Raw genomic sequence first — 14,243 nt, 5'->3', positions numbered from 1 at the left:
ATGTTATAAAGTGAAATATTGCAGACTTAACCAATGATTCTCCATTTTCTCTTTATTTCTAAAATGTGAAACAGAAGATTAAGGTTAAAAGCATCTTGGTAGGAGAAACAGTTTTTTATAAAAACTCCCTTCATTTAAGCTCTCAAGGATTTTATCCATGACCTTAATCTACTGTATTCATTTATTGTATTGCAATACTCTAGAGCTCCATTTCACAAATAAAGATGTTGCAGTAAACAATAGAAGTATTTATTTTCACACTGCCTTAGTGCAACGGTTTTAAATGTAAAGAAAGAAGAAGAGATTAATGAGGCTCATGTAACTGTACATCCAACTTCCTTTAAAATTTATAGCTGAAAATGTAGAGCAAACTTTGTGCAATCTTGAACTCTTGTGCACTACAAAACAGTCTTGATCTTGTTTTGAAGCAGAACTTCACAAAAACAAAAATTAACATGAAGCATTTTACAATGTTTAACTGGGCTTCCTGCAGTTCTTTTAATGCAATGGATGGGTCAACGATATTATACAGAATTCAGCCAACCCAGTTTCACCAGTGTTGCTGAAAAGTTTGCTGAATTTTTGATGCTTTGACAGTGAATATATAAACCAACCAATGATGTGGGAAGCACATTTGCTGACATCTAATCATCAGAAGATTATTTTGTTCTACTAACCTCCAGTGAGTCATGCTCTTCCCACAGCACCTTTGAAATCTTTAATCCCGACCACCAAGAAGGACAAAGGCAGCAAATGTAAGGGTGCACCCCTATCTGTAAGTTCCCTATCAAGCTACACACCATCCTGAACTGGACTTACATCATCATCCCTGTTAGTAGGTCAAATTCCTGGATTTCCCTACACAACACACTCCAAAACACTGATGATACAAAAATATTTTCCTGTTCCCAAAGCATATGTATTTGAAGCGTGCATCAGCAAATGACTACCATGTGCCATTGTACATTTTAAAAAACCACTCATGAACAAGGTAACAGTTACTACTTCTGCTATGAATGGACGAGTTGTATAGATAATTGCGCGCGTGAGAGCGGTTTTCTTTGTGGAGCCCTACTCAAGCTTTCTGACATGGAGTGTGATGCACTAAGATGATCATCATGACCTGATGAGTTGATTAGGATAGCATATTTCTTTAAATAAAGGGACAGAAAACAAAACAATTTGCTACAGGACTCCTGGGCTATCCGGAGGTTTTCCAAAAGGGTGTGTGAGATACCAATCTGACTGCCATATGTTCACACATTGTTTGGACCAATGAAAACTTAGTTACCATAATCCTCCAATTAAAAAGAATTTTCATTGTGTCAATTTCTTAGCATTGCATTAGCTATCACAATACTGTACTTGGAACAGGACTAAGTGCAGGAATGATATGAAGAACAAAAAAAAATCACACAATCTTGCATTAATTTGAAATGTAGACGGCCGGAAAAAGAGTGTATCTTTCGCTTTTCCAACTGAGAACTATTTTCAATTAATTAACACTTGAAGACTTGAAGTCTTCTTCCAGATGGCCATGGGAAATGTTAAGATGGTGAACAACAACACAGATGTGTACAGCACTGCTGCTGCTGCAAAAATCTGACTTTCCCATTTTATATTTGGATAATTTGGCATTTTTCAACCATACTTCACTGTGAATGTCATGAGAGCAGCTCAAATGAAGCATCAGTGAATACTGTACTCAATGGTGATTCTGCTTGGTAATCCTTTACATCCATCTATTCAATCATACTATTAGCTCTAATCAATGTAAATATCAATATGACAACTTTGCTCCAATGGATCAACAGAACAACTAATTAAAAGCTCACAGACAGTTTACTATCATACATACACTTATTAATTCTTATGAGAAAAAGGGCATGACCTCCTTATGATTTTCTCTGGAGCCATAAAGACATGTGGATGAACCTGGACAACACCCTCTTCTAATTTTGATCTGTGACAGGCACAGAATCTCAGCTAACAGATTGGAGAAATCTTATGGTAAAATGGCGGTGGAGTAGAGCTTCTGAGCACAGGACTTGGCCATTCTATCCACTTTTCTTTCTCTTTGCTCATTTTTAAATGTTGAAAAGCTCAGGAGCTCACAGCGACTGCACGTAGGCCCAGCATGCCATGTGGCAGTCGACAAGTAGACCCAGCGCATACTTGTGGCTGGGGGGTTGGAGAGATCTTAGCTGCATCAACGAGGCGGTCCTAGCACGGACCCATCACTGCTGCAGTTTGGGTTCCTGGCGGCGTCTGTGTCCAGCGCAGATATATGGAAACTGCGATGGAGGCACGTTTGCACTCAGTATCATGACAGTGGCTGCATTGGCAAGGTGGGCTGGAAGTGGATTCATGGCGACGGCAGAGCTGCGATTGGGCCCGTGCAACACCTGCCATTGGAGGCATCTGCACTGGCGAGGTCCAGCAAGGACTTAATGGCGAGATCATTGTGCCGGTGTGATGGTACTGAGAGTGGCAGCGATGATGGCGTGGCGAAGGGATTCGTGCCTGGCCATCAGGCCTATGGTCTATGGTGGAACACTTAACAAGAAAACTGTAAAGTTGCTCACTTTTTCTTTATTCCTTTATTTTTACGCTTTTAAATTCTATGGTTTGGTTTATTTTTCTGGGTTTTAAAGCAGCGCTGGAGGGTGGCGACACTTTTCACTGCATTTTGTAACAAACTAAACACGACAATAAACAAATCAAATCAAATCATTAAATGTACCTTGCAGGGGTCATCAAAACTCCATCTTTAAACAGAGGATTCCATTTATATTTTAGTTGACGAAAAGGACATAATTTCAATGAAAATTATTTTTAAAGAAAAGAGGCAGGGCTATATTAGGTTTAAAGATAGGATCACTTTTAAAACTTCACACATTAATGAATAATTTCATAAAATGTTATTTTGTCTCCATATGAATTAGGTAAACCAAAGACAAAATTTGCCCTTTCCTTGAGAGATGGCAAAATAGATGAGTTGGCCCTGGAAAGAAACTCATCTGTTTCTCACCAACACAGCAATGAAATGGGGCAAGATGGTCCATTGGGAACTTTATCGACTCGACAGCCATTGAGGGCCTGGTTAATAAATAGCATCTTATGGGCCTCAATTTACCACCTCCAATTCACCTGTCTCCCAGTGGATGGAGAATGTTGGCTAATTTGTTGCCAGGTTTGGGAGGGTTGGGGAGGTGGTGTGCCAGATACAGCCTCCAGTTGCCACAATCTGTTAGTGAATAGAGGCACAGATGGGATAGGTAATGGGATCACCTCCAAAAGACCCCTCCGCACTTGGTTCTGCTTCTGGTTCTACTGGAAAGGTGGACGTATCAGACATATATCATTATATTGCAGTTTCACTTTTTTTTTCTGTTGTTACAAATAACAAAATATTGTCAAACAACTTTAACACTGTATATCCTTAACTGTGTTCACGTAGCTAAAAAATGGAAGTCAAGTTTTGTCTTACTTTTCAAAAATCTAAATTTGAACACAGTGAAAACTCATCACTGCAGGGATGGATTTCATTCATTCACAGAAAAAGATTTCATGAATGATTTATGAACATCCGATTCAAAACTTGATGCCGGAAGAGCAGATGGAGATGCTGCTAAAACAACCAAAGATATGTTAATGTTCATACTTTCTTGTCAGAGAATCGAACTATTTTAAAAAGAAAAATCTTGTCTGGCATTGAAAGTCATTATCTTTATCAGTAAATATTTGGGAGGCTTTTATTCATTTGACAAACGTGGACAGACTTCCCATGAGATGATTCATAATAATCAGATACTTTCTCTTTTTATATAGGCTAAGTATTTATTAAATGGAAAGGCCCAGAGTTTGTGGTCAGTGGTGAAACATAAAAGCTCAACACTTACTACCACCAAAGTCTGGTTGATTGATCCATAGATCAGTCAGACGGTAATTTTCCTTCTATCATTGTACAGCAAAACGGCAATTAAGTGCAAGGTGCTTCAATTGGGATTCTCAGTGTGCGACAGTAGGGATATCATCATTCTGTTTAAGCAGCAAACCACTTAGAAGAATTTTCATAATAGCAACCAGGAAACAAAAGGCAGTAAAATAAAATTACATTTGAAAACTTTTACATCGAACACGGAGTGTGATGAAGGTGAAAATATTATGATAGCTACTCGTGCAAGAAATTTTTTTTAAAGATTAACTTGAAAAATGTATTAATCTGTCATAGTATCAATAGACCTAATGGCTTCCTTCTGTAATGCAAATAAATCTAATCCATCATTTAACAGCACTTCATGATTTTTTTCAGGGATAGTTCTGTGTTCAACACATTTTATTCATCACATCACCACTAAAAACCCAGTTACACGTGCATGAACAAAATATAACTTTTGGAAGAGTTTCTCTAAGCAATGTAGGAGTGGGAAAATTGAAATTCTAATTTCAGTGACTGCCAACTCTGGGAGTGGCTACAGTGCAGGTGAGTCAGGGTACAGAGCGACAGACTACATTAATCTGCATTTTCCATTAGACTCATCCCAGGTATGGAGAGACTGATTTAAGAGGATCGTTGAGTAGATTAGGCCTATACTCATTAGAATTTAGAAGAATAGAGATGACGTTATTGAAACATTTAAGATTCTTAGGGTATTTGATAGGGTAGACCTGATGAAGGGCTTATACCTGAAATATCGATCCTCCTGCTCCTCAGATACTGCCTGACCTGCTGTGCTTTTCCAGCGCCATCCTTTTAGACTCTGACTCTGACATCTGTAGTCCTCACCTTCTCCTAGAGGCAGAAAGGTTGTTTCCTCTTGCAGGAGAGTCTAGGACCAAAGTGCAAACTCTCAAAATAAATGGTGACACAATTTCTTCTCTTATAGGCTAGTGAATCCCTGGAATATTTTACTTTAGAGGGTGCACATGGCTACATCGTTAAGTATATTCAAGGCTGAAGACTGACAGATTTTTAATCAGTAAGGGAATCAAGGGTTATGGGGAAAAGGCAGGAAAGTGGATTGAAGGATTATCAAATTAGCCATTGAATGGATCAGGACATGCAGGTCCTAGGCCTCCTCCATCGCCACTCACTCACTACCTGACGCCTGGAGGAAGAATGCCTCATCTTCCACTCGGAACACTTCAACCCAGGGCATCAATGTGGACTTCATCAGTTTCCTCTCCCCTCCCCTCCCCCCCCACCTTACCCCAGTTCCAACCTGCCAGCTCAACGCCATCCTCATGACCTGTCCTACCTGCCAATCCTCCTTCCCACCTATCCGCTCCACTCTCCACTCTGACCTATCACCTTCATCCCCACCCCCATCTACCTATTGTATTCTTTGCTACCTTCTCCCCAGCCCTACCCATTTATCTATCCACCCTGGAGGCTCCCTGCCTTCATTCCTGATGAAGAGCTTTTGCCCAAAACATCGATTTTCCTGCTCCTCGGATGCTGCCTGACCTGCTGTGCTTTTCCAGCACCACTCTAATCTGGACTCTGATTTCCAGCACCTGCAGTCCTCACTTTTGCCTAACACACTCAATGGGCTGACTGGCTTACTTCTGCACCTATGTCTTATGGTTTTATGGTCTGACAACCTGAGGTTGCAGTCAGCATCAGAGCGTTAATGACAGTTCATTGGTAAGCAGCCCACAAATGCACCTTATACATCTGTTCTTGAGGTAAAACAATATCAAGGCCAAAGCAACCAAATGTGTAATGCTAGACCTCCACTGGTCACATGTATTCATTACATTTAAGCACACGTACAAACATTCATAAGGGTAACTATGGTTGGACCCAAACTTTATTTATGTTATAGAATTTTTAAAAAAAATTTATTGGCAATGCAAACATTTAATTCTCTTAGTCATGACCATCACACAATAGAATTCATGTGCTTATAAATTTACAAAATATTTCAAAACAAACTGAAAATTTAGAAATAACTATTGTCAAGTGTACTATGTATGCTTTACATTATTGCACTTGACAAAGGGAAATTCTCATTCTTCACTTCCGAAGAACCAATTAAGAAACATTTTTTTCTCATTGCCATCAACATATTCTTGGGAACTTATTTATAAATTCTTTCAGTGGATATCTGCATTTATTGTTGATAAATTGTTGAACACTATGAAGTTCTATGGGCTGTTTTATAAAATAACAATAGCATATTATGGATTGGTTATGTATCGAAGCTAATTAAAAAATATTTATTTATTGACATTATTTATTTTAAAAGGAATAATCAAACATAAATTGTCTATTACCTCACCAAAGCTTCTTCAGCAGTTTTTTTTCCAAATGCACAACTGCAGCTGCACAAAAGGATAAGGACAGCAGACATATGGGAACATCACCACCTCAAGCTCTTGTGAGTCATACATATATTTCCTTCATTGCTGCTGAGTCAAAGCCCTGGAACTCTCCTGCTATCTTCATTGTGGTGTACTTACACCAGATGGACTGCAGTAGTTCAAGAACTCAACTCACCACCATCTTTTCAAGGGCAGGTAGAATCGAATAACCTTTATTGTCATATATAGTCAATGAGTATAGTGAAAAGTTTATACCATCAACAATTACAGCACAATTTAGAAACAAAAGTACCTAGGCACAGTTGCTTTAGTTACAAGATTTACACAGTTCAGAAATAAAATGTCCTTCATTACAGAAATAAATGTTCAGTACAGCAGACCACGCTGGCACCTAGTTCCAGTCTGCACCAAGCCCTAGCTCCACACTGCGCTAATGACACACCACGCAAGAAATCCCAATCTTACTAGCAACAATCACATACCAGAAACAACTAAAAAAAATTGCCAACTTATTTCCAGGTCTTTATCTATTCAATAGTGCCATCAGAACTGATCCTCCTTTATTTTGGCAGGTCTACGTTCCACTTTACAGATCTGTTGTTACTGAGAGTATATGTATGTAAATTGATTGACGATCACGTTACACTTGTTTGATGCTGCCAGTAGTTAAAAGCCTTCTTTATATTTACTATCCATATTGATATATTAGCGAGACAATCTTGGCAAAATATCCGTACATAATTACCAGCTTCAAAGAAGTATATACAGCACAGACATGAAATTTCTGATTGATAAAATTGGAAGAAGGATAAAGACTTTTTTTTAAAACAGGCAAACATATAATCTATCACAGCCTTGTTTGTAATTCATGTTACCATAAATAAACTGTTGCGTGATTCTTCAATGTTTGCCATTTTTCACATTATGACCTGGACTTCAACCCAATGGGAGATAGGAAATTTCCCAAATCAACCTGTCTGACTTGGGATAAAATGCCTGCAAAGGCAGGATTTCATTGTATTGTAGAAGAGGGGGAAGAAGCCTTAACAGGGCTCAGGTCTGCTGTACCTACAAAATGTACAGAGGCAGCTGCGGGTGTTGCTGGGCATGGAAGTAAGCAATAAAACAGAAAACCTATCTTGGTTCCCACACTTCCCACATATTTCTTCTATGCCAATCTACACCCCGCAACTGACCCCCACTGGACTCCATATCATCTATGCCAACTTACACCTTTCCACACAAACCATATGCACACTACTTTCCATGTGACTGCATTTCCAGTCACCCAGTAAACATATTGCACAGAACCAATTCACCTTGTAGTAGCAATGTCACGTGAATAAAAGCTTTTAAAAAGGTGATTCAACTATAACTTTCTTCAAAAATTTTTTTTTACTTCAGCTGTATAAAGACATCAATCAATGAGATCTTTAAAGCACGAACAGCAGAAACTGCAGTACTTGAAACTTCTATATCTTGTGTAAATAAACATGGAGCAATGGCACTGGGTCTTTGGCAAGTTCTTTTGAATTTGCCTTCAGAAGTTTTGTTCAACTAGACAATGGTTCCCAATGCATCTGAGGGGGCTAGAAAATGCCTGTCCCTACAATACAGCCAGCCAGGTTGCACTTGCAGGGTGTGGGCTTGCAATGCATATCTTAAACTCACCTTGACAAAAATCTGAAGGTGCCAGTGAGAGGACCGGGACTCCAAGAACTGGGTCCTGGTTGCCATTTTTTAAATAACCATGGACTGTCCCTGACTTTGAAAAATCCAGCCCCACGTGATTGATTTCCCATCAAGATTTTCCCACTTATATATGGCTTGAATGAAAAGAATGTGCTAACTCTGGAAAAATGTTTTAAACTGTGGCTAATGGTACCTTTGCAGAACTAATAGAAGGTACTGACCTGAAACATTGACTTCCTTCCTTCTCTGATGCTGCTTGACCTGCTGTGCTTTTTCCAGTTCCACTTTTTATCCACTCTGACTCTCCAGGATCTGCAATTTTCACTATCTCCAAGTTGCTGAAAATCATTATGTGAAACCTCTACCAAGGATGCCAAACTTGAAGAAAATTTCTTCCTCCCTCCACAAAGATTTCAGTGGGTCTCTGCCCCACTGCAACTCCCTGCTCATCCACTCCACCGTGAAGCTCTTTAACCATATCCTGAGATAGTCCGACTACTACAGCCATATCTCCTTCCTCAGCACCTGCCTACATAGCCAGTTTATCCCATACAACATTCAGACATTGGGAACTTTCTCAACGCAACAGCCATTAAGATCCTAAAGCGATCAATGAATTGCTCCTTATGGACTCCCATTCACCTGCCTCCTGGGAGGTGAGAATGGTGGCTTATTTGCCAATTGGCTGACCTGTCAGCCAGGTTTGTGGAAGGGTGTGTAGCCCCCAATTGCCATAATCTGTTGGCAAACTGTTGCACAGTAGGGATGGGTAAAGGAGTGACCTCTCAAAAAACCCTCTGCACTAGGTTCTGACTCTCCTGAGCCCCCTCTTTCTGTGGCCATCTCTTAATGATAAAAATATTTTTAAAAATAACTCTTGCTGCTGCATCCCCAGAGAAATCCCCCCCGTACACTCAAATGCTAGACATTAGTGTGGCCAGTATCGAGGAGTCTGATTCACCTGGAAGCATGTATTTTCTCTGCTTATCAGCTCTTAATGAGACAATTAGCAGATGGGGTGACCTTTGCTATTGATGGAGATGCCTTGTTGGTCATCACTTAACATGGTCACTCCGCTCTTCAAAGAAATTTGAGAAAATCCTGAAGACAATCAAGACTATTCATTCAATGCTCCTCAGAAAATCTGGCATTTTTTGTCTCAAAGTTAAAGATTCTTTTTCACAAATTGAGGATTTGCACCACTTCATTCAATGATTCTCACTCAAGTTGCTTTCATTTTCATCATTGTTTGATCTTTTATTACTGACTCAGCAGATTAAAGCTAGGTAAATTACAAAACCTTATATTCCAGTGATTGCACATATTCATTTTCCTGCCTATTTTTCTTCATCTATCACATAGAAGAACTTCTAAGTTTCTTCAGCATTGCATATGCAATCCAACACTACATTTTGTTAATTGGTTCTAAATTTCTGAAACATGTGCACTAATGTGTGTAAACTGGCAAAACAGTTCCGCATAAACAGATGGTTTCTCTTCATGTTGAGATAATTTTGTGCACTCACTGATCAGGACTTTCATGCAGACAAGATCCTGTGTTTGCAATGTAAATGGAAAACAATCATGGAGACTAGAATACTAACATGGAAAGATATACTTATTAGGGAGAGGAGCTAAACAAAAATAGAATGCTACCAGCCTCCAAAATGTTCACAAAGTACTGTCAGGAAATTGAATTCTACTTCTTAGTGCAGGGGGAGTTGCGCTGAGCAATGTGAGAAATTTGATTATGAACAGGAGAGCCAAAGATTAGTTGCCATCCTGTGATCAGATTAAACAACTACTAAATGAACAGAGTTGGATGAGATGTGAAAATTAAAAATCATTCAATTCGAATGTTACTGATCATCCTCAAACTTACACATTTAATCACTGATTCAAGTTTTAGCTTTACTCTTGAACTCACAATTGTAAGTGAAACAACTTTAAGTGAATCAAGTATTACAACTTGTGAACATTTCTCCCCTGGAAAAAAACAATGTGCAATATCAAAAATATTAAAAATTCATGTGCAGTGCTGTGCATCTCTTACTAAAACAACAAGGAAGGAAAAATGCACATGAAAATGCACCCTATTAGGGAGAAGAACCAAAAAAAAGGATGCTTCCAGATTCAAAATGTTCAAAAAGTACTCTCAAAATGAATCACTAAACATAAAAGAAATACTACACAGATTCAAATTAGATAACATTCACCAATCTCTCCTGTCTTTAGCAGTCCCTTAGGGTCTAGGATGACTAGCACCTATTCTCGTCCAGTGGATTCTGAGATGGCTGATCAGTCCAAAGCATGATCTGATTGCTCTGCCACAGGCAATGCACGAGTCCACTGAAGGGTTCGTTAGAGCAGCTGTTGGATATTTTTGCATTCTCTGTATCATTTCTTCTCTCTATGTTCCTGACAAACTTTTTCCTGTATTTGGTGCCAAACCAAATTAATTTTCTCCTAATTTGATTGGTTACCATGAGTTAATGCAGGTATTTGATCTGTGCAGGTATGCTTTGAGGACATCCCTGAAGTCTTTTTTGATGGAACTCTTGAGTGATTAGTAACTCAATGCTGGCCTCTCCTTCACCTGCTGCCAAGTTGAACAAAGGCCAGATTTGGGTCTTGCAAATCTTCGTTGAGAATGTGACCAAACAGGTAAAGCAGTTGATGTGGTTTAAATAGATTTCAGTAAGGCATTTCATAAGGTTTCCCACGGTATACGATTGCGCAAAATACGGAGGCATGGGATTCAGAGTGATTTAGCGGTTTGGATCAGAAACTGGTGAGCTGGAAGAACACAGAGGATGGTAGTTGATGGGAAATGTTCATCCTGGATTCAGTTACTAGTGGTGTAGTGTAAGGATCTGTTTTGGGTCCACCGCTGTTTGTCATTTTTATAAATGATCTAGATAAGGGCTTAGAAGGATGGGTGAGTACATTTGCTGATGACACTGAAGATGGTGGAGTTGTGGATAGTGATGAATGATGTTGCAGGTTACAGAAGGACATAAATAAATTGCAGAGCTGAGCTGAGAGGTGGCAAATGGAGTTTAATGTGGAAAAGTGTGAAGTGATTCAGTTTGGAAGGAGCAACAGGAATAAAGAATACTGGGCTAATGGTGAGATTCTTGGCAGTGCAGATGAGCAGAGAGATCTCACTGTCAATGTACATAGATACAAGAAATTTGCCAGCCAAGTTGATAGGGTTGTTAAGAAGGCCAGCCAAGTTGATAGGTGTGTTAGTTTTTATTGGTGGAGGGATTGCGTTTCGGAGCAACAAGGTCATGCTGCAGCTGTACAAAACTCTGGTGCTGGCATACTTGGAGTATTGCGTACAGTTCTGGTCACCGTATTACAGGAAGGATGTGGAAGCTTTGGAAAGGTCTCAAAAGCGATTTACTAGGATGTTGCCTGGTATGGAGGGAAAACTTATGAAGAAAGGCTCAGGGACTTGAGGTTGTTTTAGTTAGAGAGAAGGTTCAGAGGTGACTTAATTGAGACATAAGATAATCTGAGGGTTAGATAGGGCGAACAGTAAGAGCCTTTTTCCTCAGATGGTGATGGCTAGAAGGAGGGAATACAACTTTAAATTGAGGGATGATAGATGTAGGACAGATGTCAGAGGTAGTTTCTTTACTCAGAGAGTAGTAGGGGCATGGAACGCACTGCCTCCAACAGTATTAGATTCGCTAACTTTAAGGGCATTTAAATGGTCATTGGAAAAACATATGGATAAAAATGAGTTCAGAAATTAGCCCTTTCTCCACCAAAATGTAAAAGTTTCAGAATTCCAAACAAAAATGAATCCTTCAACAGCATTTGAGCATTACTTGATTCAGAATAACAGATTGGATCATGTGACATGACATCAGATCAACACAAATGGAGATATGAAACTGTGTGAAGCAGCACAGAGCAATGGTGCATAACCATACACAAAACTACATGAAATCAGAGCCAAAGATTCATACCATTATAACTGTTTAGTGAAATGTAAGATGGTGCAGATAGACAAAATAATTGCCAATCTGATAAAGAACAAAAAGCCATAGCATTGAACAATTATCTGTCCCCTACATTTGATGAGGATTTTCACATTGGTGTTTATCACCCTACTAGTTGTCAAAGCTTTTATAGAAGCATTAAGTGGAGGCAGATGGTATTCAACTCATCAAGCCTGGTCTGCCAATGCATAGATCATAACTGATCAGCACTTCAATTCCATTTTCACAGTTTCACATCTATTTAACATTTAAATACTTGAATCAGAAGTACCCAATCCCTGTTTTCCAGGGAAGCAGAAAAGAATTATCTGCAGCATGCTTTAATAAATTAACCCTCAATGCCCAAGTTTCATTGTGATGGAAGGATTGGACTAAACTATTTATCTAATCAACCTGTTCAGAAATGTTATTACAGACCTCTGGAGCAGGTGGGACTTGAACCAGGTTCAGGGGTAGGGACACTACTTCTGTGCCACAAGAGGGCCCAATTCAAGCTGTGAGATTTTAAGTCATGAACAATATAAATATGAAGTTCTAATCTTTCGTATTATAATCTACCAAAAAAAGACATTAATCATGTCTCTGCCATGTCTCAGCCTGGCAATGCTATGGGACTTCCCATTATCTCTTCTGTAAAGGAGACTGGTAGAACTCCTAAAATAATGCAAATAAAAGGAGAAAACAAAAAGTAACACCAGTTGTTTCCTTATAAAAAACCACAATATGTATATCCTTTTTCATGCAAATACACACCTAAACCACACAAATCTCTTACATAATGTACTGGAATGATCAATAAGCAAACCATTGGAACTCTAGGTGAATTTAGAGATGTGGTAGTACCAAAGTTTGGCTTCACCACATTGCATTTGGATTTGTTTCTTAGTCAGCCACAGAAAGCCACCTGGGTTTCATTCCCCAGGCCAATATTTTAACTTTAATAGGTCCATTATGGTGATCAAGTACGAGACATTATTTCGACCTCAGGTGAAGTATTGGGTACAGTCTGCACACCACAATTCAGGAAAGACATTGGAGGAAGCATAGACATCATTTATGAGAATGGTTGCAGGAATGAAAATTTTCAATTATGAAAATAGATTGGAGAAATTGGGAATATTTTCCTTGGAGAGGAGTTAGGTAGTGGATATTTTTCAAAGTATTCAAAATAATTAAAAGTCTCAATAGATTTCATAGGGGAAATTGATCCTGTTCATGAAAAAAAATTGAGAACAAGAGGGGACAGTTTTAAAATAATGTGCAAAAATAATCAAGTGTAATGTGAGAAAATCTATTCACATAATGAGCAGTCAGAGTCTGGAATGCACTTTCTTGGAATATGGTGGAGGTTCAACCAAGGTATTCATGGCTGTGTTAGATGATTATCTAAATAGAATTAACATTACAAGGTATGGGAAAGGTGGGGAAAGGAGAATGGTGTTAATCATATAACTTAGTTGAAGTGCAGGTGCACATAGAATGGGCTGAATGGCCTCCTTTTGCACCATAACATTCTGTGATTCTGTGAATTATAACTGAATACAAATGAAACCAATCCTTGAAGTTTGGAACGAGGCACCTGTCTGTCCTCTCAGTCAGGTTTTGGTGGGTGGAACAGGTGAAAGCAATAGAAAATGGAAAAAAAAAGGAATTTGATATTGATTCAGTTTGCACTACAATTACATCTGTCAGTGGGGAAATTTTGGAGTCTATTATAAAAGGTGCAAGAGCAGCGCATTCAGAAATACATAACCTAATTAAGCAGAAATAATATGGATTCATGAAGGAGAAAGCTTGCCTGAAAAGGTTATTTTGAGGAGGTAACAAGGTTAGTTTGAGGAGGTAACAAGCGGAATAGATAAAGGAGAACCAATATATACAACATATTTGGATTTCCAAAAAGCATTCAATAAGGTATGACAGGCGAGGCTACATAATAAGATAATATCTGAAAATGTGTTGCTGGAAAAGCGCAGGTCAGGCAGCATCCAAGGAGCAGGAGAATCAACGTTTCAGGCATGAGCCCTTCTTCAGGTTCCTGAGAAAGGCTCATGCCCGAAACGTTGATTCTCCTGCTCTCCAGCATCTGCAGTCCTCACTTTCTCCTAATAAGATAATATCTCATGGTATTGAAGGTAGTATATTCAGATGAGTAGAGAATGAGCTAAATCAACAAAAGGCAGAGAATTGGAATAAAGGTATCATTTT

General features: G+C 39.0%; 1 protein-coding gene and 1 long non-coding RNA gene across 2 annotated transcripts in view; one reads left to right on the top strand and one right to left on the bottom strand.

Annotated features, from left to right (window-relative positions):
* Nucleotides 1–10,649, top strand: part of LOC148150594 (uncharacterized) — a 280,607-nt gene extending 269,958 nt beyond the window's left edge. The window contains exon 3 of the long non-coding RNA XR_015753223.1: nucleotides 10,538–10,649. This is a non-coding gene — a long non-coding RNA (uncharacterized LOC148150594). The remainder of the gene's footprint in view (nucleotides 1–10,537) is intronic.
* LOC122543619 (XK related 6a) overlaps nucleotides 1–14,243 on the bottom strand; it is a 522,769-nt gene that overhangs the window by 390,675 nt on the left and 117,851 nt on the right. The gene's annotated exons all lie outside the window — the stretch shown is intronic.

Source organism: Chiloscyllium plagiosum, unplaced genomic scaffold, assembly GCF_037043375.1.
Source record: "Chiloscyllium plagiosum isolate Xiang-an unplaced genomic scaffold, Cpla_swu_hap1 HiC_scaffold_3, whole genome shotgun sequence".
Lineage (NCBI taxonomy): Eukaryota > Metazoa > Chordata > Chondrichthyes > Orectolobiformes > Hemiscylliidae > Chiloscyllium > Chiloscyllium plagiosum.
Note: the sequence above shows the minus strand (reverse complement) of the source record. Positions and strands in the feature narration are given on the sequence as shown.